The sequence below is a fragment of the Haliotis rufescens genome, unplaced genomic scaffold, assembly GCF_023055435.1.
Source record: "Haliotis rufescens isolate VD_foot unplaced genomic scaffold, xgHalRufe1.0.p SCAF_18, whole genome shotgun sequence".
NCBI classification, from domain to species: domain Eukaryota; kingdom Metazoa; phylum Mollusca; class Gastropoda; order Lepetellida; family Haliotidae; genus Haliotis; species Haliotis rufescens.
Genome location: NW_025963868.1, coordinates 6678216 through 6702912, shown reverse-complemented (window position 1 = coordinate 6702912; position 24697 = coordinate 6678216). Strand labels below are relative to the sequence as shown.

At 41.8% G+C, this 24697-nt stretch overlaps 1 protein-coding gene across 1 annotated transcript in view; it reads right to left on the bottom strand.

Annotated features, from left to right (window-relative positions):
- LOC124149721 overlaps positions 1-11541 on the bottom strand; it is a 70134-nt gene extending 58593 nt beyond the window's left edge. The window contains exon 1 of the mRNA XM_046521468.2: positions 11360-11541. The gene's annotated coding sequence lies outside the window, so the exon portion shown is untranslated. The remainder of the gene's footprint in view (positions 1-11359) is intronic.
- Between the last annotated feature and the right edge of the window lie 13156 nt (positions 11542-24697).

Sequence of the window (24697 nt, the reverse complement as noted above, 5' to 3'; positions counted from 1 at the left end):
ATAACGAACACATTTAAATAACAGCTATATCATGAATAACGGACATGTACAGCATCTATATTATGAATAACGGGCATTTAAATAACATCTATACCCTGAATAACGAACACATTTAAATAACAGCTATATCCTGAATAACGAACACATTTAAATAACAGCTATATCATGAATAACGGACACGTACAGCATCTATATTATGAATAACGGACATTTAAATAACATCTATATCCTGAATAACGAACATATTTAAATAACATCTACATCATGAATAACGGGCATGTATAACATCTATATCATGAAAGACGGGCATTTATAACATCTATATCATGAGTAACGGGCATGTATAACATCTATATCATGAATATCGGGCATGTATAACATATATATCATGAATAACCGGCATGTATATAATCTATATAATTAATAACCGGCATGTATACGATTTTTTATCATGAATAACGGGCATGTATAACATCTATATCATGAATAACGGGCATGTATATCATCTATATAATTAATAACCGGCATGTATAAGATATATTATCATGAATAACGGGCATGTATAACATCTATATCATGAATAACCGCCATGTTTATCATCTACATCATGAAAAAACGGGCATGTATAACATCTGTATCATGAATAACCGGCATGTACAATATCTATATCATGAATAACGAACATGTATAGCATCCATATCATGAATAACGGGCATGTATAACATCTATATAATTAATAACCGGCATGTATAATCATCATCATCATCAACTTAATCACCATTGTGGTGGGAGGGAAGCCCAGGGGTTAAAACGTTGTCATCATCATCACATATAACATGTAGGGTAGGTCTTTGGGCAATGTTGGGTGAGGTCGTATGGTTAAATCGAAAAGTCAGACTGACACGTTAGCATCTCCGTGACCACGGGCAATTGCCGTCATAAACAAAACCCTCATCGATTTGCAAGTGTTTAGTTCAAACAAAGCCCCTTGTGATCTTACTAATCACGACATATCCCACCGCAACCTCTGGGCAATTATCTCCCTTAGGCCTGGCGCGCCTATGCGCGCGCGTGTAAATCAACATGTCATGCGCAGTGAGGTGAAGCACGTACGCGTGGCATGATATCTAGAAGTACAGTAATTGCAGGAAATGCCGCTAAGTAACGACTGACTATCACTGTGTGCGAAGCGTATGGATTTAAAAGTTAATCAATGGTGCATTGGTTGTCGGAGACAGTCACTGTCTCGAGACACGCCACGTTGCCATTTTGAACATTGTTAACTTTGGGCGTGTGACTTGTTTTAGTAATTTGTTTGTCATCGAGTGTGAGTGTGTGCGTGTGTGTGTGTGCGTGCGTATGTGTGTGTGCTTGTGTGTGACTGCAGTCAACAATATTACAGCTATATCACATCACCATGTAATCAAAGGAGTCTTGGTGAAACAAGCCGATCTCTGAAATAACGGGTATCGAGTAGTCGGGGTACTATGATACACAATGAGCCAAGCCACAAGGCCTGACCGCCATCTGGGTCCCCTCAGCGATGGTACGATAACCATGGTAACTGAACGGTAGTCCTCTGGCCACCATCACATGGATACTGTGCCAACGAAAAATACTGGATTCAGAACCAACGTCGCAATTGCATTACTCAGTGACCAGTGAAGATCCGGGTTAGAATTGGTCTCGGGATCGGGTGGTCAGGCTCGCTGACTTGGTTGATGCATGTCATCGATTTTAATGGCGTTGATCGATGCTCGTGATATCAATCCTGGATTGTCTGGTCCAGACTCGATTATTTACAGACCGCCGTCATATAGATGGAATATTGCTGAGTGCGGCGTTAAACAACAAACAAACAAACAAAAAGAATTGGTCTTCAGCAACCCATGCTGAAGAGGGAAACAAAACAAAAAAAAAACAAGGTTAAATGGCTGTATAATATAAAATATACACAATCTCTATATGTATATCGACCCGTGAAGATCCGGGGTAGAATAGGTCTTCAGCAACCCTTGCTTGCTGTAAAAGGCGACTATGCTTGTCGTAAGAGGCGACTAACGGGATCGGATGGTCAGGCTCGCTGACTTGGTTGATGCATGTCATCGTATCCTAATAACGTGGATCGATGCTCATGATGTCAATCACTGGATTGTCTGGTCCAGACTCGATTATTTACAGACCGCCGTCATATAGCTGGAATATTGCTGAGTGAGGCATTAAACAAGAAACAAACAAACTATATGTATATCGACTCCTTGCACGTGTGATACTTAAAAGCAACATGATCCCGCGCTTGCCAAACCTGTATCATTGCTTGCTAAAAGTAGCATGTTAGGGCGTCGTAAAACAACATTCACTCACTCACCCATTCTCGTGACCATTAAATAAATATTTAAAAAAATAGTTAATTCGACATGAAATCAAAATGTCGACACGGCGCATTATACCATGAAAGTTTGTCCCAGGCGACACCCGGCAAGTAATGCCGCTCAGTGGAAATCGTCCCAATTAACAATGACTGGTGCGGTGGAAAGTCGTGTACGATAATTATACAGAAACACATAAATGTAAAGAACTACAAGGGGCCGGACAAATCAGTTCGTTATATCCGTTCTTCGTTACATACGTTTTCGCTCGGAAACGTCCGCCATCTTGGATAAAACAAAACACAATACACGTAACTGCAGCATTGACTTGTATTAGCAGTGATCACTTCACAGCATTCAATTAATAACATTTCATAACATTTATTTAAGTATAACAAGGTTGATCCGTCACCGCTGACTGCGTTGATTCGCCGTGATTGTGTTGATTCACCGCTGATTGCGTACAGCCAATTGCCAGTGACACTTGAGACTGAGTGAAATTTCTCAGTTCGCTATACACGTCACTAATTAGTGGTAGATGGGCTTGTCGGGGATCAGATATCAGTTCGCTGTATCCGTTAGTTCGCTGTAGAGAGTTCGTTATATACGAAAATTTGATATGATATCATGTAAGAGATAAATCGGGGATTTTTGAACAGTTCGTTGTATCCGTTTGTTCGTTATATCCGTGTTCGTTACATCCGTTTGTTCGTTATATCCGTGTTCGTTACATCCGTTTGTTCGTTATATCCGTGTTCGTTACATCCGTTTGTTTGTTATATCCGTGTTCTACTGTATTCCCAACACAGAACGTCCACAAGATGTGTTTTCAGGATCACCGAGGCCCGCACTTAAGCAGGTTCTCGTTCTCATTAGTAAATCAGAAGTCGTGTGTCTCACCGCCTGAACAAATCATGTTGGAATGCTTGACATGCCCAAGCAGCTAACTTTTCTGAACTGACTGGAATCGAAATTCGATTGATTTAATACACTTGCACTAGGAAATACTCCACAAATTGAAGGAAATCGATTCATAATCCCGTTGATAACATCGCCAAAAACCCTTGAGCAATGTCAGTGTTAATAAATATCAACAGGAATTATATTTTTTTCAACAAAATGTTCTTTGATATTCGAAGTCAACACGAATTACGTCAGAGAGGTCCGCAGGTGCCAGCTGCGGTATTCTGCGTTGTTTGGCTTTGTATCAGCGACGGTGGGTACGAAACAGATGGTTGGTTGGTTGGTTTGTTGTTTAACGCCGCACTCAGCAATATTCCAGCTATATGACGGCGGTCTGTAAATAATGGAGTCTGGACCAGACAATCCAGTGATTAATGTCATGAGCATCGATCCACGCAATTGGGATCAATGACATGCATCAACCAAGTCAGCGAGCCTGACCACCCGATCCCGTTAGTCGCCTTTTACGACAAGCATTGTCACCTTTTACGGCAAGCATTGGTTGCTGAAGACCTATTCTACCCCGGATCTTCACGGGGGGAGACAAGCATGGGTTGCTGAAGACCTATTCTACCCCGGAATCTTCACGGGGTGAGACAAGCATAGGTTGCTGAAGACCCATTCTACCCCGGATCTTCACGGGGTGAGACAAGCATGGGTTGCCCTAAGACCTATTCTACCCCGGATCTTCACGGGGTGAGACAAGCATGGGTTGCTGATGACCTATTCTACCCCGGATCTTCACGGGGGGAGACACGCATGGGTTGCTGATGACCTATTCCACCCCGGATCTTCACGGGTCACGAAACAGATAGAGGGAAGTAAGTAGAGTCAACTTATGTTGTTGTTTAACCTCGTACTTAGAATTTATTTCAGCCATATGACGGTGGCCTGTAGGTAATGAATCCTGGACAAGCAAACCAGTGATTGATAGTATAAGCAACGCCCACAATCAACCAAGCAAGTACGCAGCCTGACAACTCTATAGCATTAGTCGCCTTCAACAACCGACTGGAGACCTAAACTGAGGGTAAAAAAAAAGTGTACCCCTTCTTTTTTTATGTAATGAAAAAATGAAAGAACTGTTGTTAAAACTAATTATGTCTTTCTAGCCATCAATCATTCCTGTAACAGTTTGTGAACGGTAATCTGTGGCCAGTTCAGTTTGTTTAATAATAAATTGGTTCAACGAAGACTGGGGTAAGAATGAATTTTCAACCAAATGTTGTAAATTTGAGCCGAAAACAATTACGACATCGACATCCGATTACTAAACAACTTGGCGACTGCCGTGTCTATTGCATGATTTGCAAAACATGTGTGCAGACAACTGGGTGCGGCCAGATCTGTTCCACATTTTTCAACCGCCTCCGTGGTCTAGTGGTAGAGCGTCCGCCCGGAGAGGGAAAGGTCCGGGGTTCGATCCCCGGCCGCACCATACCAAAAGACGCTAAAAGATGTTACTTGTTGTTACCCTGTCTGGCGCTCGGCATTAGGGCTAAAACAAGGACTGGTCGGCTCGGAGTCAGTATACTGTGTCTGAGTTGGGTATTCATGTTAAACTGCGGCATGGTATCTCAGTGGGCTAGCACTATAAATCGGCATCAGTCCGGACTAGTAAAAGCAGACACACACACGCACATGCACGTCGCAATAATCTTGGATGCGACTTTAAACCCAATTTCACCTCACCTCACCACATCTTTTCATGTTTTTAATCAAGATGATCCGTCCCTGAGGTACCATGCGCTGATTTAACATAAATACCCCACTAAGTCTACTGCCTTCGAGCCGACCAGTCCTTATTTCATCCCCTGAATGCCGAGGAACAGGCAGGGTAACAACAAGTACCATGTTAACGTCTTTTGGTATTAAGCGGCCAGGGATCGAACCCCGATCTTCACTGTCCGAGCAGACGCTCTGTTAACAAGACTACGAAGGCGGCCATATCGTTCAGAGAACGGTGCATTATACGTAGACAGCGTGTTTTACAACGCAGACAGTTTCGGCAATAGCACACCGGCCTGTAAATAGTAAAGTTCGAACAAGGCAAACCAGTGACTGAAAGCATGAGCAGTTTGTCACCTTTGCCGCCAGGATACGATGACACGCGGAGACACAGATCACGACCGCCCGATCGTTTTAGTCGACCTTGACAATATTTAGATGATGATACATGATGGTACATGGTGGTACATGATGGAACCGGTTATTAAACGGGCAGTGACAACTGACAAAGTCTCCAATTTAATTTGTGAGTGAGTGTGGTTTTACGCCGCTTTTAGCAATATCACGGCGAAATGGGCTGCACACATTGTACCCATGTGGGGAAACGAACCCGTGTCTTCGGTGTGACGAGCGAACGCTTTAACCACTAGGCTATCGAATTGAGTGAGTATGGTTTTACGCCGCTATTAGCAATATTCAAGCAATATCACGGCGAAATGGGCTTCAAAGATTGTACCCATGTCGGGAATCGAACCCGGGTCTCGGTGTGACGAGCGAACGCTTTAACCACTAGGCTATCGAATTGAGTGAGTATGGTTTTACGCCGCTATTAGCAATATTCCAGCAATATCACGGCGAAATTGGCTGCACACATTGTACCCATGTGGGGAATCGAACCCGGGTCTTTGGCGTGACGAGCGAACGCTCTAACCACTAGGCTATTGAATTGAGTGAGTGAGTATGGTTTTACGCCGCTTTTAGCAATATTCCAGCACCATCACGGCACGGGACACCAGAAATGGGCTTCACACATTGTACCCATGTCGGGAATCGAACCCGGGACTTGGCGTGACGAGCGAACGCTTTAACCACTGGGCTACCCGACCGCCCCTATCGAATTGATCACTGGAATGATGGGTGGTTGATAAAGATGAACATACGGAGAGAATCAACGGATAATGGTTGGGTGGACGGATTGAGAATAAATATGAATATTATTATCGCTGAATGTTTTGCTGTCACCGTCATATTTTGTACATAAAACTGCCATTGAATATTGTACTACCACTCTGTCGTATACTGCCATTGCGATTGCTTTTCTGTAACTTCTATTGATTTGTAAACCTGGTTAATTTTGTAATGCATTGGTTGATTGTATACCATTTGGTTGGTTGTTGGTTTCACACCAAATTCATTTACGTACAGATTTCTGGGTTGACATATTGATTCAATTTGGGATTCGACAAGTAACAAGATATAGAACGTACATGTTTTTGTTTGTTTGTTTGTTTGTTGTTTAACGCCGCACTCAGCAATATTCCAGCTATATGACGGCGGTCTGTAAATAATCGAGTCTGGACCAGACAATCCAGTGAGTGACAAAATGATCATCGATCCACGCAATTGGGATCGATGACATGCATCAACCAAGTCAGCGAGCCTGACCACCCGATCCCGTTAGTCGCCTCTTTCGACAAGCATAGTTGCCTTTTACGGCAAGCATGGGTTGCTGAAGACCTATTCTACCCCGGATCTTCACGGGTCGTTACGTACATGTAGAGAGGCGGCGTGATATACAGTAAACTACGGTTATAACGAACACGCTTATAACGAACTGACGGATATTACGAACTTACTTTTTAGTCCCGATTATTTGCTGTAATTATGCTGTTTATCCTTATAACGAACTACGGTTATAACGAACTAAAAATAATAGTCCCTTCGAGTTCGTTATAACCGTAGTTTACTGTATACAGATGGATAGAAAGGTTGAATTGATAACCAGATAGGTGTGTTTATAAAGTTGATCATAATAATCACCATTAACAAATTGTTACGACATTTTTAAGACAATCCTATTTTCAAGTCAGTATTAAAAAAGGAGTGAAACACTCGCAACTTTCAGAACTTATAAATGACTAAGTAAGCCACGGCACAATATTTACCCGTTACTTGGCTAGCCAACAATACGCTATTACAATCATCAGCAGGCGAGGCTCAATAACTCCCGCTAATCGATACCAGATCAATTAGTATTTACAGTGATTCACAAAGTAAAGAAACCTATCTGATATCGCCAGGTAAACATCTGTCTCTACCCGACATCGGAATCCGACAATTGACGTGAGTAACTTAGCGAACCACCCATCTCCACTGCAGGGGCACTCGGCGTTTGCAAGCACAGCATTGGCACTTGACGGTACTTTACTAAAGCCCACTATTGATTACACGGAAAGACGTCATTGTATATACGCGACACTGTGGAAGTTGTGGAATCGAAATAAAACTAAACTGGACGTATTTGTATGAATGAAAGGTGAAGGGTGTGCTCTTGCCGCGTGTTAACTTCGGAGGGTTCAATGGGTGATTGTGTGGGCAAGCGTGGATCGAGTTCCGTGTGCTCGTTATACTAAGGTCGCTTTCATCTGGCGCCTGAGTAACACGCCAAACATTATGTTGTACCTGACAACAAGCAGAGCACATGTGATCAAGCTAAACGGACACAATTGTCGGTTTGGACTGACCGGTTAGAACTGATAAACATTTAGTTTGAAAATATCCTTAAACTGCAAAAATGTCAGTTGCAGCTTATCTTACATGGACCTCTGTCATGTTTCTTAGAGAAAAAAGAGAATCTAACGGTGTTCTCGTTTCAACGTGTCTATATAATGACGCTAATAAAGAAAGTTATCCATTGGCATTTAAGGCGCCGCTATTCGCTCTGCAGAGTTGCGTCCCTTGGATACGCCAGGAACCTATGATTGTGGGTTCGAATCCCGGTTCGCCCCGATTATGTTTCTAGGTTTGTCAGCACCATACCCGTGCTCGTGGGTTTTACAGAAGTGGTAAACGTCTGAGACCTGCATCACTTCGGGCTTTCCTCCCACATTAAGCGGACACGCCGTGATATAACTGGAGTAGTGTTAAAAGCGGCGTTAAACCCAAGTCATTCACTCACACACTCATTGGCATTTGATTAAATACACTGTGAGTGAGTGAGTATTGTTTTACGCCGCTTTTAGCAATATTCCAGCAATATCACAGCGGGGGACACCAGAAATGGGCTTCACACATTGTACCCATGTCGGGAATCGAACCCGGGTCTTCGGCGTGACGTGCGAACGCTTTAACCACTTTATGAGTAATAATACGTTTTTTCGTATAGACTTAGAATACAAACAAATAATTTTTTTGTAGAATACTATCTCGTTGTGTCTGTAATAGTCACAAAGTAGTTGATACTGAAAGTTGTAGTAAATAAATAAATAAATATTCATAGGAATAAATGCATTCCTGGCCGACCTAGTTGCTTGTGTATTCACTATATTGAGGAATAATAGACGCATTTCTTGAGAGTACAACACGGATATCATGGGGCATTTTACAAAAAGAACAATTGTCATCTTAACGTTGGAAGAAAAACCCACGAGAAACAAGGGTTTTTTATCGGAATGATTGAAGCTATCACTAAGGCTTGTCCTTATTGAGCAAACCTGTAGCTGATTGTAAGAGCAACGATCGGCCAGGTCCGACACACTAACTTACCGATTCTCATCCGATATAGATAGAATTGAATGTGATTTCGTAACATTGGCTTACCAAACTTAGACCACGCCCTCTAACAGACTAATGTTCACTGATTGGCTGACAATTGAATGGGCGGGGCATGTGTAGCATTATTGCACTGAACGATGTCACAGTGGGTGGGAATAGTGTTTTCGAAAGAGGGGGTGGGGTCTGGACCATCTCTGGATTCTGGATACAGTACCTGTGGCCACCATCACATTGACACTGAACCAACCAAAAATACTGGATTCAGAACTGACGTTGCAATTGCATAACTCAGGATACACACCCGTGAAAATCCGGGTTAGAATTGGTCTCGGGATCGGGTGGTCAGGCTCGCTTGATACATGTCATCGATCCCAATTGCGTGGATTGATGCTCATGATATCAATCACTGGATTGTCTGGCCCAGACTCGATCGATTATTTAGAGACCGCCGTCAAAAAGCTGGAATATTGCAGAGTGCGGCGTTTAACAACAAATCAACCAACCAACCAATGTACTATTTGCACGTGATTCCCGTGCTGGAACTGACACGCTCTATGAAATCTACAACACATCGCGTGCACACGTGTTTCAGCCAGGTGCGCCTGTCAATGCTTGTGATGTTATCGTGTTGCATTGATTGACGGCCTGTAGTAAATCTCCAAGCGAAACCGCGAGTCGGGGTGGAATAAATTAGTATTGAAAGTCAGGTCGGTTTACGACATGGTATTGTTGGGTAAGGAAAGCAAGTCTATTTATCATAGAGTGACTTTATTTCAAGTGTTGACAGATCAAGATTATATCGCCGTAGCTATACTGACATGTCAAAAGGGCGACTGGGGTCAGAATAAATATAGTCTTGTGACGAAACATTTCATCGTCGCTCTGGTGACATGTGTTTTAATTGCTTAATTAATAATTATCATCTTACATTTCGCCCGTTGTTTTCGGTACTGTAATAGCATCATTTTACAAAGAAGCCATCGATTTATACATGTAATGTAGATTATTTTTTTTTTATAAAAGGTGAAATTGAGGTGAAATTGGGTTTGACGTCGCATTCAAGATTCTTGCACTTATATAGCGACGTGCATGCACGTGTGTGTGTGGCTGCTTGTACTAGTCCGGACTGATGCCGATTTATAGTGCTAGCTCACTAAGATACCATGCCGCAGTTTAACATGAATACCCCACTCAGACACAGTTTGCTGACTCCGAGCCGATCAGTCCTTGTTTTAGCCCCCTAATGCCGAGAGCCAGACAGGGTAACAACAAGTACTATCTTTTAACGTCTTTTGGTAAGACGCGGCCGGGGATCGAAAACTAATATTGGGTGTAGATATTCTCTACGTTGTTAATATATTTATATTTTCCACTACAAAAGTTAATATTGTTTACAGAAACTCATTCATTAAATTATGTATTTTGTGTATTTCCTCATTGGCTTCATTCACAAAACTACCAAGGTCAGATCTTGTTTTCAAACAAATTGTTTTAGAGCAGAAAGAGACCCATAAGCATATAACATTAGATCAACACGCTTCTGGATATTTTTAAAGAAAAAGTCAGATTAGCTAAACACGAGGTGTTTAGGCTGAATTATTCTCAGCATCATCTGAAATCAATAATTGGGCGAGGGCTTGCTAAAAACATAACTTGTTTCTTGTAAAATCCTCCCTCTACAGCAAGCCAGTTTTGAAAGACATGTGAATTTAATTTTGTATGATGAGTATTGATCATACCGCAGACTGGGCTAGTGTAACTTATGATGCTCAAAGGCATAAATTGTTTCAGACAGGTTCCTCGAAATAGCATCTTGTGCATCTATCCTATTGGTGAAAACACAGATCTCAGGACAACATGCTTGGCGTTTTGGTCAAGGAGGGTCCATATGTGATCACAAGTCAATTGGTGCTTGATGAATGCGAATCTCTGCTACCAATTTGTGTATCGCATTCTTGGCATCATTGTGAAAACATACACAAATGGGAATATATAGTGTTGTAATCACTTTTTTACTACCTCAAGGTGTAAAATCATTCGTATGATTAACAAATAGGGGATGAGAGTGCACCCCTGCATCAGTCCCCAAGTCTGGATCCGCCTTTTGGTTTATTTTATACATAATATAATAAATTTAATCATATTCTACAAATGATAGAACAAAATATTATGTGATGTTTAGTTAAAACATAAATCGAAATTAGTACATAGTAGCCAACACGCAATGAAAAATTAGTGTGGAGTTGTGTACGATCACAAAATCTCACACAGACACAGACACTTAAGCCCTTAGCGCAAGGCCCAGCCCCCCCCCCCCACACACACACACACACCCACGCCCCCCCCCCCCCCCCATGCCACCCCACCACGCCACCCCCAACCACACCCACACCCCCATACCCCCTCTGGACACACACCCTTCCCCAAACATTTGTATTACAAATATTAGACATATTCAGTTGTCATTATAACAAACAAATAATATGGTTCACAAGACTTTACAACAATTGGGATTTTAATCTTACCTTCAATCCTTTGTTCACGTGTTCACTGTAACGGCCGAACTTGCGTACAAACGTAGATAGCAACCTTCAACAGGCTAAATCCGTGAGGACTCCGTTAGTCTCAAACTGATTTAACCCTTGACTCTTCACACTTGGGGTATATCCCTCGAACACACCCCGAAACAGCCCTCAAGATATACCGTGGCCATGCTATAGCAGAAACCCCGTTATTGCGCGTCACATGGCGGTTGATATGCTTGACAGTACCCATAGCGACGGATGAATGGCGACAAGAACTGAATCGGGATCGAGAAATGAGGGAAACCGGATTGCAGAATGCTGCGGCTGGATGACTTTTACTTTCAGCGTTTTTAGTTCATGACATGCTTGAGAGATTTTCAGTGTATTGCATGTCGCAAAAATTTAGAGAACATTTTATATATATCCAAATAGGTTGGTTGGTTGGTTTGTTGCTTAACACCGCACTCAGCGATATTCCAGCTTTCTGACGGCGGTCTACAAATAATCGAGTCTGGACCAGACAATCCAGTGATTGATATCGTGAGCATCGATCCACGCAATTGGGATCGATGACATGCATCAACCAAGTCAGCGAGCCTGACCACCCGATCCCGTTATTAGTCGCCTCTTACGACAAACATAGTCGCCTTTTACGGTAAGCATGGGTTGCTGAAGACCTATTCTATCCCGGATCTTCACGGGTCTTATATATCCAAATAGGGAACCTACTGACAAGAACCCTCGTAAGTTATACGCCAGGGCCACATAATACTTGGTTTGAAATATTTCAACAGACATTTTGTGAACTACCAAGTGTTTGTTGTTTAATGCCGCCATCAGAAATATTCCAGTCATATGAATGCGAACTCTACATAATCATGTCTGGACCAGACAATCCAGTGATTGACATCATGATTGAGCATCGGTCCTAGCAGGACCATCATAAGAGTATGTGTGTGTTTGTTGTTTTACGCCGCACTCATCGATATTCCAGCTATATGACGGCGGTCTGTAAATAATCGAGTCTGGACCAGACAATCCAGTGATTGATATCATGAGCATCGATCCATGCAATTGGGATCGATGACATGCATCAACCAAGTCAGCGAGCCTGCCAACCCGATCCCGTTAGTCGCTTCTGACGACAAGCATAGTTGCGAGACAAGCATGGGTTGCTGAAGACCTATTCTACCCCGGATCTTGACGGGGGGAGACAAGCATGGGTTGCCGAAGACCTATTCTACCCCGGATCTTCGCGGGAGGAGACAAGCATGGGTTGCTGAAGACCTAGGCCTATTTTACCCCGGATCCTCACGGGGGGAATTAAGCATGGGTTGCTGAGAACCTATTCTACCCCTGTAATTGGTTTAAGTTATTGTAACATTCATAGTATTTCTATTTATTTGTAATTAATGAAAACATCAAATCTCTAAATATTCAGTCGCTTTTTGTAAAGCGTCTTGAGTAACAAATATATTTTTGAATAAGACTAATATAACGTACCCCGTGCTTGGCGCATCACAACGACGTCGTTCGGATTAACAAGGGTTCACTCTATTGCTTGTCAACGTATTCAACCCCAGTCAGCCAACTGGGCGTTGTCAATTGTTCATACTGTCACCGATGAAGAACAATTGAATGTTATAGAATCTGACAGATTTTACCGCCGCTTCCAGCAGTGTGTCCAGCAGTTCTATGACGGCGTTTCAGCTGAAAATATAAACGTTCAAACGAGTACGGTAGATTCTCTTTTTCCATGTAAGATAAGCTGTGACACGATACCCTCGGGCGGTATTGTAGTTTAAGGATATTTTCAAACATTAAACCTTGTTTATCAGTTCCACCCGAAGTCAATCGAAACCGAAAATAGTATCCGTTCAGTTTGGTGAAATGAGCTCTGCTTGTTGTCAGGTACAACATAATGTTTGGCGTGTTACTCAGGCGCCAGATGACAGCGATCTAACTTCAAGAGCACACGGAACTCGATCCACGCGTGCCCACACAATCACCCGTTCAACCCCTCCGTCGTGATGTATAGATGTAGCTGTGTTCGAAAAAACTATTTAATTTTGAGACAAAAACCTAATTTGGCCATGGTAAAATGGAACAAAACCCTCTATTTTCACTATATGATTTGGTCACCTGTAGATTAACCGCATAAATTGTATGTGTAGCCCATGGTGGCGCTGACTGAATTAGCCACAAAAGTGACACAAAAGTACAAAACGATGTTGTACTGTCTCAGTGAGCTAGCACTATAAATCGGCATCAGTCCGGACTAGTATAAGCAGCCACACACACACATACACGTGCATGCACGTCGCTATATAAGCGCAATAATCTTGGACGCAAAAGTGACACAAAAGTACAAAACGATGTTGTACTGTCTCAGTGAGCTAGCACTATAAATCGGCATCAGTCCGGACTAGTATAAGCAGCCACACACACACATACACGTGCATGCACGTCGCTATATAAGCGCAATAATCTTGGACGCAAAAGTGACACAAAAGTACAAAACGATGTTGTACTGTCTCAGTGAGCTAGCACTATAAATCGGCATCAGTCCGGACTAGTATAAGCAGCCACACACACACATACACGTGCATGCACGTCGCTATATAAGCGCAATAATCTTGGACGCAAAAGTGACACAAAAGTACAAAACGATGTTGTACTGTCTCAGTGAGCTAGCACTATAAATCGGCATCAGTCCGGACTAGTATAAGCAGCCACACACACACATACACGTGCATGCACGTCGCTATATAAGCGCAATAATCTTGGACGCAAAAGTGACACAAAAGTACAAAACGATGTTGTACTGTCTCAGTGAGCTAGCACTATAAATCGGCATCAGTCCGGACTAGTATAAGCAGCCACACACACACACGTGCATGCACGTCGCTATATAAGCGCAATAATCTTGGACGCAAAAGTGACACAAAAGTACAAAACGATGTTGTACTGTCTCAGTGAGCTAGCACTAAAAATCGGCATCAGTCCGGACTAGTATAAGCAGCCACACACACACACGTGCATGCACGTCGCTATATAAGCGCAATAATCTTGGACGCAAAAGTGACACAAAAGTACAAAACGATGTTGTACTGTCTCAGTGAGCTAGCACTAAAAATCGGCATCAGTCCGGACTAGTATAAGCAGCCACACACACACATACACTTGCATGCACGTCGCTATATAAGCGCAATAATCTTGGACGCAAAAGTGACACAAAAGTACAAAACGATGTTGTACTGTCTCAGTGAGCTAGCACTATAAATCGGCATCATGATCAGTCCGGACTAGTACAAGCAGCCACACACATATACGTGCATGCACGTCGCTATATGAGCGCAATAATCTTGGACGCAAAAGTGACACAAAAGTACAAAACGATGTTGTACTGTCTCAGTGAGCTAGCACTAAAAATCGGCATCAGTCCGGACTAGTATAAGCAGCCACACACACACACGTGCATGCACGTCGCTATATAAGCGCAATAATCTTGGACGCAAAAGTGACACAAAAGTATAAAACGATGTTGTACTGTCTCAGTGAGCTAGCACTAAAAATCGGCATCAGTCCGGACTAGTATAAGCAGCCACACACACACATACACGTGCATGCACGTCGCTATATAAGCGCAATAATCTTGGACGCAAAAGTGACACAAAAGTACAAAACGATGTTGTACTGTCTCAGTGAGCTAGCACTATAAATCGGCATCAGTCCGGACTAGTATAAGCAGCCACACACACACATACACGTGCATGCACGTCGCTATATAAGCGCAATAATCTTGGACGCAAAAGTGACACAAAAGTACAAAACGATGTTGTACTGTCTCAGTGAGCTAGCACTATAAATCGGCATCAGTCCGGACTAGTATAAGCAGCCACACACACACATACACGTGCATGCACGTCGCTATATAAGCGCAATAATCTTGGACGCAAAAGTGACACAAAAGTACAAAACGATGTTGTACTGTCTCAGTGAGCTAGCACTATAAATCGGCATCATGATCAGTCCGGACTAGTACAAGCAGCCACACACATACACGTGCATGCACGTCGCTATATAAGCGCAATAATCTTGGACGCAAAAGTGACACAAAAGTACAAAACGATGTTGTACTGTCTCAGTGAGCTAGCACTAAAAATCGGCATCAGTCCGGACTAGTATAAGCAGCCACACACACACATACACGTGCATGCACGTCGCTATATAAGCGCAATAATCTTGGACGCAAAAGTGACACAAAAGTACAAAACGATGTTGTACTGTCTCAGTGAGCTAGCACTATAAATCGGCATCAGTCCGGACTAGTATAAGCAGCCACACACACACATACACGTGCATGCACGTCGCTATATAAGCGCAATAATCTTGGACGCAAAAGTGACACAAAAGTACAAAACGATGTTGTACTGTCTCAGTGAGCTAGCACTATAAATCGGCATCATGATCAGTCCGGACTAGTACAAGCAGCCACACACATATACGTGCATGCACGTCGCTATATAAGCGCAATAATCTTGGACGCAAAAGTGACACAAAAGTACAAAACGATGTTGTACTGTCTCAGTGAGCTAGCACTAAAAATCGGCATCAGTCCGGACTAGTATAAGCAGCCACACACACACACGTGCATGCACGTCGCTATATAAGCGCAATAATCTTGGACGCAAAAGTGACACAAAAGTATAAAACGATGTTGTACTGTCTCAGTGAGCTAGCACTAAAAATCGGCATCAGTCCGGACTAGTATAAGCAGCCACACACACACACGTGCATGCACGTCGCTATATAAACGCAATAATCTTGGACGCAAAAGTGACACAAAAGTACAAAACGATGTTGTACTGTCTCAGTGAGCTAGCACTAAAAATCGGCATCAGTCCGGACTAGTATAAGCAGCCACACACACACATACACGTGCATGCACGTCGCTATATAAGCGCAATAATCTTGGACGCAAAAGTGACACAAAAGTACAAAACGATGTTGTACTGTCTCAGTGAGCTAGCACTATAAATCGGCATCAGTCCGGACTAGTATAAGCAGCCACACACACACATACACGTGCATGCACGTCGCTATATAAGCGCAATAATCTTGGACGCAAAAGTGACACAAAAGTACAAAACGATGTTGTACTGTCTCAGTGAGCTAGCACTATAAATCGGCATCAGTCCGGACTAGTATAAGCAGCCACACACACACATACACGTGCATGCACGTCGCTATATAAGCGCAATAATCTTGGACGCAAAAGTGACACAAAAGTACAAAACGATGTTGTACTGTCTCAGTGAGCTAGCACTATAAATCGGCATCAGTCCGGACTAGTATAAGCAGCCACACACACACATACACGTGCATGCACGTCGCTATATAAGCGCAATAATCTTGGACGCAAAAGTGACACAAAAGTACAAAACGATGTTGTACTGCACCAGTCAGTGAATCGAGACAGTCTGATGCAGGAAAGAAATAACCTCTATGAGAAACGGTTTGATTTACTGCGCCTTAACCGATATCTTAAAATACAAGACTGTACAGACAATAAAGTGAGAGTTGTGACACTACTTGTGGTATTACACATCTTGTCGAGGGGATGACACTCGATGGGCCAATATTCAATATGTGGCTTAGACTATTTGCCAACCTCTTCTGGGTGTTCTTATACAGTAGGCAAGTCATCCTACAAGGTGTGTGAATGACAACTCACTACATACAAACCCTTTCTCTATTCAAAATCTCTATACAAAACGCTTCATGTGAAGAATGGTAAACAATAAACGTTTGGGTATAAGTACTTCTTGCAGACCCATGAAGATCAGGGTTAGAATAGGTCTTCAGCAACCCATGCTTGTCTCCTCCCGTGAAGATCCGGGTTAGAATAGGTCTTCAGTAACCCATGCTTGCCGAAAAAAGGTGACTATGCTTGTCGTAAAAGGCGACTAACGGGATCGGGTGGTCAGGCTCGCTGATTTGGTTGATGCATGTTATCGATCCAAATTGCGTGGATCGATGCTCATGATATTAATCACTGGATTGTCTTGTCCAGACTCGATTATTTACAGACCGCCGTCATACAGCTGGAATATTGCTGAGTGCGACGTGAAACAACAAACCAAACCAAACCAAAACTTCTTTTGGCAGAATCAAAAGTAACAACTGCATAATATATTTTTTCAAGCAATGTTTCAATGGCTGTACCTGTGATGAGTCTGGACAGAATAGTATACATTTATTTTCAAATGAATAATGACATGCATAAGATCGATTTTACAGGTTTGATTTATGCAGAAGAATTATGATGTGACTGTAATTTTCTTGACTTTACTAATATAATCGTGTTTACCCTCGTAAGGCATTACATATATTTGTTTACCAATGTGTTGTATTTCATTTAGATTTTATGATAACTTTGAAACCATTTTACTTATTTTGTTTCCAATGAAAATTTGATCATTGGTAACATTACATTGCATTTGTGAATGACGGGAATACATTTAAAAAAGAACTCCCCAAAGGTGAAACTACTGATCATATGAATCATATTTAGTAGCTTCAAGTGAAATGATTTTTTGCTCAGTTGGTTCCTAAGATTATTTGATCAGAAGAAATGCATTATAATACCAGAACACACCCATACTTTCTATCCATGTTATGTATATGACAATTTTACTTAGAGCGTCTTTAATGCCACAACTCTAGGTCTTAAAGAAACTATACTGTACTCCATTCACTACCATTCACCTAGTTCTAAACTTTACCTGTTTTATTTGGCACGCTTGCTGATATTATAGGTGGAACTAATTGAATGTGAGATTGTATAATGTAAGTGTATACCCAACCGGAAGTAAAGAAAGTGTTGTCTGCTCTAGATCTGGCTTGCTACAGAGACATAAGGCAGTTAATTATACAGCCGCCCTCGTCTTTATCAGAGAGGATGCGGGAGATTTGTTCATGTCAACCTTCACTAAAGGGATTTTTCCAGCTGCAGTTTATTAGGAGATGTTGTATCAGATTACAGATGTACTGTCATCATAAGGCCTGTTGCCGATTTATACTGCTAGCTCACTGAGATACCATGCCACAGTTTAACATGAATACCCCACTCAGACACAGTATGCAAACTTCGAGCGGACCAGTCCTTGTTTAAGCCCATTAAGTCATCTTTTATATTCTTTTGGTATGACGCGGCCGGGGAACGAACCCCGGACCTTCCGCTCTCCGGGCGGACGCTCTACCACTAGACCACGGAGGCAGTCCGAAACTGAATAAGCAAACAATGTATAAGCGAATTTCATCAATGCTAATCACACACTGGGACTGCACTGGGACTCTGGATTTCCCTCTTGGTTTACAGGCTGTGTTGTCAATATATTTTGTTATGTAACTAGTGTCTACAGGTCTCTGAATACAATAGCATTATATTAATTACACAGTTGATAATACTTAAACGAAATGTAGATCAGCCACATTTGAAAAGGAAGTCTACACTATGTCATTGTGTGACGGACCGCCTCCGTGGACTAGTGGTAGAGCGTCCGATCGGCATTAAGGAGCTAAAACAAGGACTGGTCGGCTCAGAGTCAGTATATTGTTTCTGAGTGGGGTATTCAGGTTAAACTGAGGCATGGTATCTCAGTGGGCTGGAGTCTGTTGCAAACCGAAATTGTTTCAGATTTTGTAAAAAACATAACTTTGCATTAAATCTTATTCAGTGTCACAGGAACTTTTGTTGTTCAGTATATATCAATTCCTCTTGCAAGTGTTTTCCAACTCATATTATCTGTTTCAGGTACAACGTTAACACCATCTTTATATCATTATTTATATTGTAATTTGTTTTGAGAGAAACGGAAATAAAATAATAATGCCTACTTATATACCTTTTAACCTAAAATAAAAGTCACCTTAAAGGAACCTATGATAAAATTAAGTAGCAGCAACTATGCCTGATCAATATGACCAAACACACTGCCTATTTCACTGACATTGTGACACGACCATTACTTGGGAGCTAAACGTGTTTCCATGTAGAGATAGGTTTGATGTAATTCCGCGACATTTCATTTTTAAAACATAACATATCGCATGAATAACTTTGAATGCTGAATCATATTTTAAGCCAGCTTCTAATAAAACACTATGTCTATACATGAAAAGGTTTTATGCTCGGTTTAGGTTGAGGTTATAGAGGGTGTTCCTTATTCCTGTTTCGGTATCATGATATAATTTCCTTGTCCCTCGTATGTTTAACAGAACGACAGGTGTTGATAATGTTGGCCACTCAGGCATATTTCAATAGTATGCCCTGGGACACACACAGACAAGGACACTGCCACAAGATAGAATACACATGAACATACAACGGAGACTTGTAAACACTTATGCATATAAACAAACATTCACATAACAAGATAATGGAGGTGAGGTGAAAATGGGTGTGTAACGTCGCGTCTAAGATTATTGCATTTATATAGCGACGTGCATGCATGTGTGTGTGTGTGTGTGGCTGCTTGTACTAGTCCGGACTGATGCCGATTTATAGTGCTAGCCCACTGAGATACAATGCCGCAGTTTAGCATGAATACCCCACTCAGACACAGTATACTGACTCCGAGCCGACCAGTCCTTGTTTTAGCCCCTTAATGCCGAGCGCCAGACAGGGTAACAACAAGTACCATTTTTAACGTCTTTTGGTATGACGCGGGCGGAGATCGAACCCCGGACCTTCCCCTCTCCGGGCGGACGCTCTACCACAAGACCACGGAGGCGGTACAAGATAATGGAAGTTCTATACACTACAGCATATGGATATTGGGTTTGTAAACACTTACCGAAATCTATGTTGTGAAAAGGCCATTTGGTTCATGTCCACACAGGATATCAGTATCCAATGTAGCTATATATAGTGACAAATGTACACACAGGGTGTCAGTATACAACGTAGCTATATCTAGTGACACATGTACACACAGGGTGTCAGTATACAACGTAGCTATATATAGTTGTACATGTACACACAGGGTGTCAGTATACAACGTAGCTATATATAGTGTTACATGTACACACACATAGTCAGTATACAACGTAGCTATATATAGTGGTACATGTACACACAGGGTGTCAGTATACATCGGAGCTATATATAGTGACACATGTACACACAGGGTGTCATTATACAACGTCCCTATATATATATAGTGGTACATGTACACACAGGGTGTCAGTATACATCGGAGCTATATATAGTGACACATGTACACACAGGGTGTCATTATACAACGTCCCTATATATAGTGGTACATGTACACACAGGGTGTCAGTATACAACGTATATATATAAAGTGGAACATGTACACCCAGGGTGTCACTTTACAACGTAGCTATATCTAGTGACAAATGTACACATAGGGCGTCAGAATACAACGTAGCTATATATAGTGGTACATGTACACAAAGGGTGTCAGTATACAACGTAGATATATATAGTGGTACATGTAGACCCAGGGTGTCACTATACAACGTAGCTATATCTAGTGACACACTTACACACAGGGTGTCAGTATACAACGTAGCTATGTATAGAGGTATATGTACACACAGGGTGTCAGTATACAACGTAGCTGAATATAGTGGCACATGTACACCCAGGATGTCAGTATACAACGTAGCTATATATAGATTTACATGTACACCCAGGGTGTCAGTATACAACATGGCTATATGTAGTGACACATGTACACACAGGGTGTCAGTATACAACGTAGCTATATATAGTTGTACATGTATACCCAGGGTGTCAGTATACAACGTAGCTATATATAGCTGCACATGTACACCCAGGGTGTCAGTATACAACGTAGCTATATCTAGTGACACATGTACACACAGGGTGTCAGTATACAACGTAGCTATATCTAGTGACACATGTACACACAGGGTCTCTTTATACAACGTAGCTATATATAGTGGTACATGTATACCCAGGGTGTCAGTATACAACGTAGCAACATAAAGTGGTACATGTACACACAGGGTGTCATCATAGAACGTAGCTATATATAGTGACACATGTACACACAGGGTGTCAGTATAAAACGTAGCTGAATATAGTGGCACATGTACACCCAGGATGTCAGTATACAACGAAGCTATATATAGATTTACATGTACACCCAGGGTGTCAGTATACAACATGGCTATATGTAGTGACACATGTACACACAGGGTGTCAGTATACAACGTAGCTATATATAGTTGTACATGTATACCCAGGGTGTCAGTATACAACGTAGCTATACATAGCTGCATATGTACACCCAGGGTGTCAGTATACAACGTAGCTATATCTAGTGACACATGTACACACAGGGTGTCAGTATACAACGTAGCTATATCTAGTGACACATGTACACACAGGGTGTCTTTATACAACGTAGCTATATCTAGTGACACATGTACACCCAGGGTGTCAGTATACAACGTAGCAATATAAAGTGGTACATGTACACACAGGGTGTCATTATACAACGTCCCTATATATAGTGGTACATGTACACACAGGGTGTCAGTATACAACGTAGCTATATATAGTGGTACATGTACACACAGGGTGTCAGTATACAACGTAGATATATAAAGTGGTACATGTACACCCAGGGTGTCATTTTACAACGTAGCTATATCTAGTGACACATGTACACATAGGGCGTCAGTATACAACGTAGCTATATATAGTGGTACATGTACACACAGGGTGTCAGTATACAACGTAGATATATATAGTGGTACATGTACACCCAGGGTGTCACTATACAACGTAGCTATATCTAGTGACACACTTACACACAGGGTGTCAGTATACAACGTAGCTCTGTATAGAGGTATATGTACACACAGGGTGTCAGTATACAACGTAGCTGAATATAGTGGCACATGTACACCCAGGATGTCAGTATACAACGTAGCTATATATAGATTTACATGTACACCCAGGATGTCAGTATACAACGTAGCTATATATAGATTTACATGTACACCCAGGGTGTCAGTATACAACATGGCTATATGTAGTGACACATGTACACACAGGGTGTCAGTATACAACGTAGCTATATATAGTTGTACATGTATACCCAGGGTGTCAGTATACAACGTAGCTATACATAGCTGCACATCTACACCCAGGGTGTCAGTATACAACGTAGCTATATCTAGTGACACATGTACACACAGGGTGTCAGTATACAACGTAGCTATATCTAGTGACACATGTACACACAGGGTCTCTTTATACAACGTAGCTATATATAGTGGTACATGTATACCCAGGGTGTCAGTATACAACGTAGCAACATAAAGTGGTACATGTACACACAGGGTGTCATCATAGAACGTAGCTATATATAGTGACACATGTACACACAGGGTGTCAGTATAAAACGTAGCTGAATATAGTGGCACATGTACACCCAGGATGTCAGTATACAACGTACCTATATATAGATTTACATGTACACCCAGGGTGTCAGTATACAACATGGCTATATGTAGTGACACATGTACACACAGGGTGTCAGTATACAACGTAGCTATATATAGTTGTACATGTATACCCAGGGTGTCAGTATACAACGTAGCTATACATAGCTGCATATGTACACCCAGGGTGTCAGTATACAACGTAGCTATATCTAGTGACACATGTACACACAGGGTGTCTTTATACAACGTAGCTATGTATAGTGGTACATGTATACCCAGGGTGTCAGTATACAACGTAGCTATATCTAGTGACACATGTACACCCAGGGTGTCAGTATACAACGTAGCAATATAAAGTGGTACATGTACACACAGGGTGTCATTATACAACGTCCCTATATATAGTGGTACATGTACACACAGGGTGTCAGTATACAACGTAGCTATATATAGTGGTACATGTACACACAGGGTGTCAGTATACAACGTAGATATATAAAGTGGTACATGTACACCCAGGGTGTCATTTTACAACGTAGCTATATCTAGTGACACATGTACACATAGGGCGTCAGTATACAACGTAGCTATATATAGTGGTACATGTACACACAGGGTGTCAGTATACAACGTAGATATATATAGTGGTACATGTAGACCCAGGGTGTCACTATACAACGTAGCTATATCTAGTGACACACTTACACACAGGATGTCAGTATACAACGTAGCTATGTATAGAGGTATATGTACACACAGGGTGTCAGTATACAACGTAGCTGAATATAGTGTTACATGTACACCCAGGATGTCAGTATACAACGTAGCTATATATAGTGTTACATGTACACACACATAGTCAGTATACAACGTAGCTATATATAGTGGTACATGTACACACAGGGTGTTAGTATACATCGGAGCTATATATAGTGACACATGTACACACAGGGTGTCATTATACAACGTCCCTATATATAGTGGTACATGTACACACAGGGTGTCAGTATACAACGTATATATATAAAGTGGAACATGTACACCCAGGGTGTCATTTTACAACGTAGCTATATCTAGTGACAAATGTACACATAGGACGTCAGAATACAACGTAGCTATATATAGTGGTACATGTACACAAAGGGTGTCAGTATACAACGTAGCTATATATAGTGGTACATGTAGACCCAGGGTGTCAGTATACAACGTAGCTATATCTAGTGACACACTTACACACAGGGTGTCAGTATACAACGTAGCTATGTATAGAGGTATATGTACACACAGGGTGTCAGTATACAACGTAGCTGAATATAGTGGCACATGTACACCCAGGATGTCAGTATACAACGTACCTATATATAGATTTACATGTACACCCAGGGTGTCAGTATACAACATGGCTATATGTAGTGACACATGTACACACAGGGTGTCAGTATACAACGTAGCTATATATAGTTGTACATGTATACCCAGGGTGTCAGTATACAACGTAGCTATACATAGCTGCACATGTACACACAGGGTGTCAGTATACAACGTAGCTATATCTAGTGACACATGTACACACAGGGTGTCAGTATACAACGTAGCTATATCTAGTGACACATGTACACACAGGGTCTCTTTATACAACGTAGCTATATATAGTGGTACATGTATACCAAGGGTGTCAGTATACAACGTAGCAACATAAAGTGGTACATGTACACACAGGGTGTCATCATAGAACGTAGCTATATATAGTGACACATGTACACACAGGGTGTCAGTATAAAACGTAGCTGAATATAGTGGCACATGTACACCCAGGATGTCAGTATA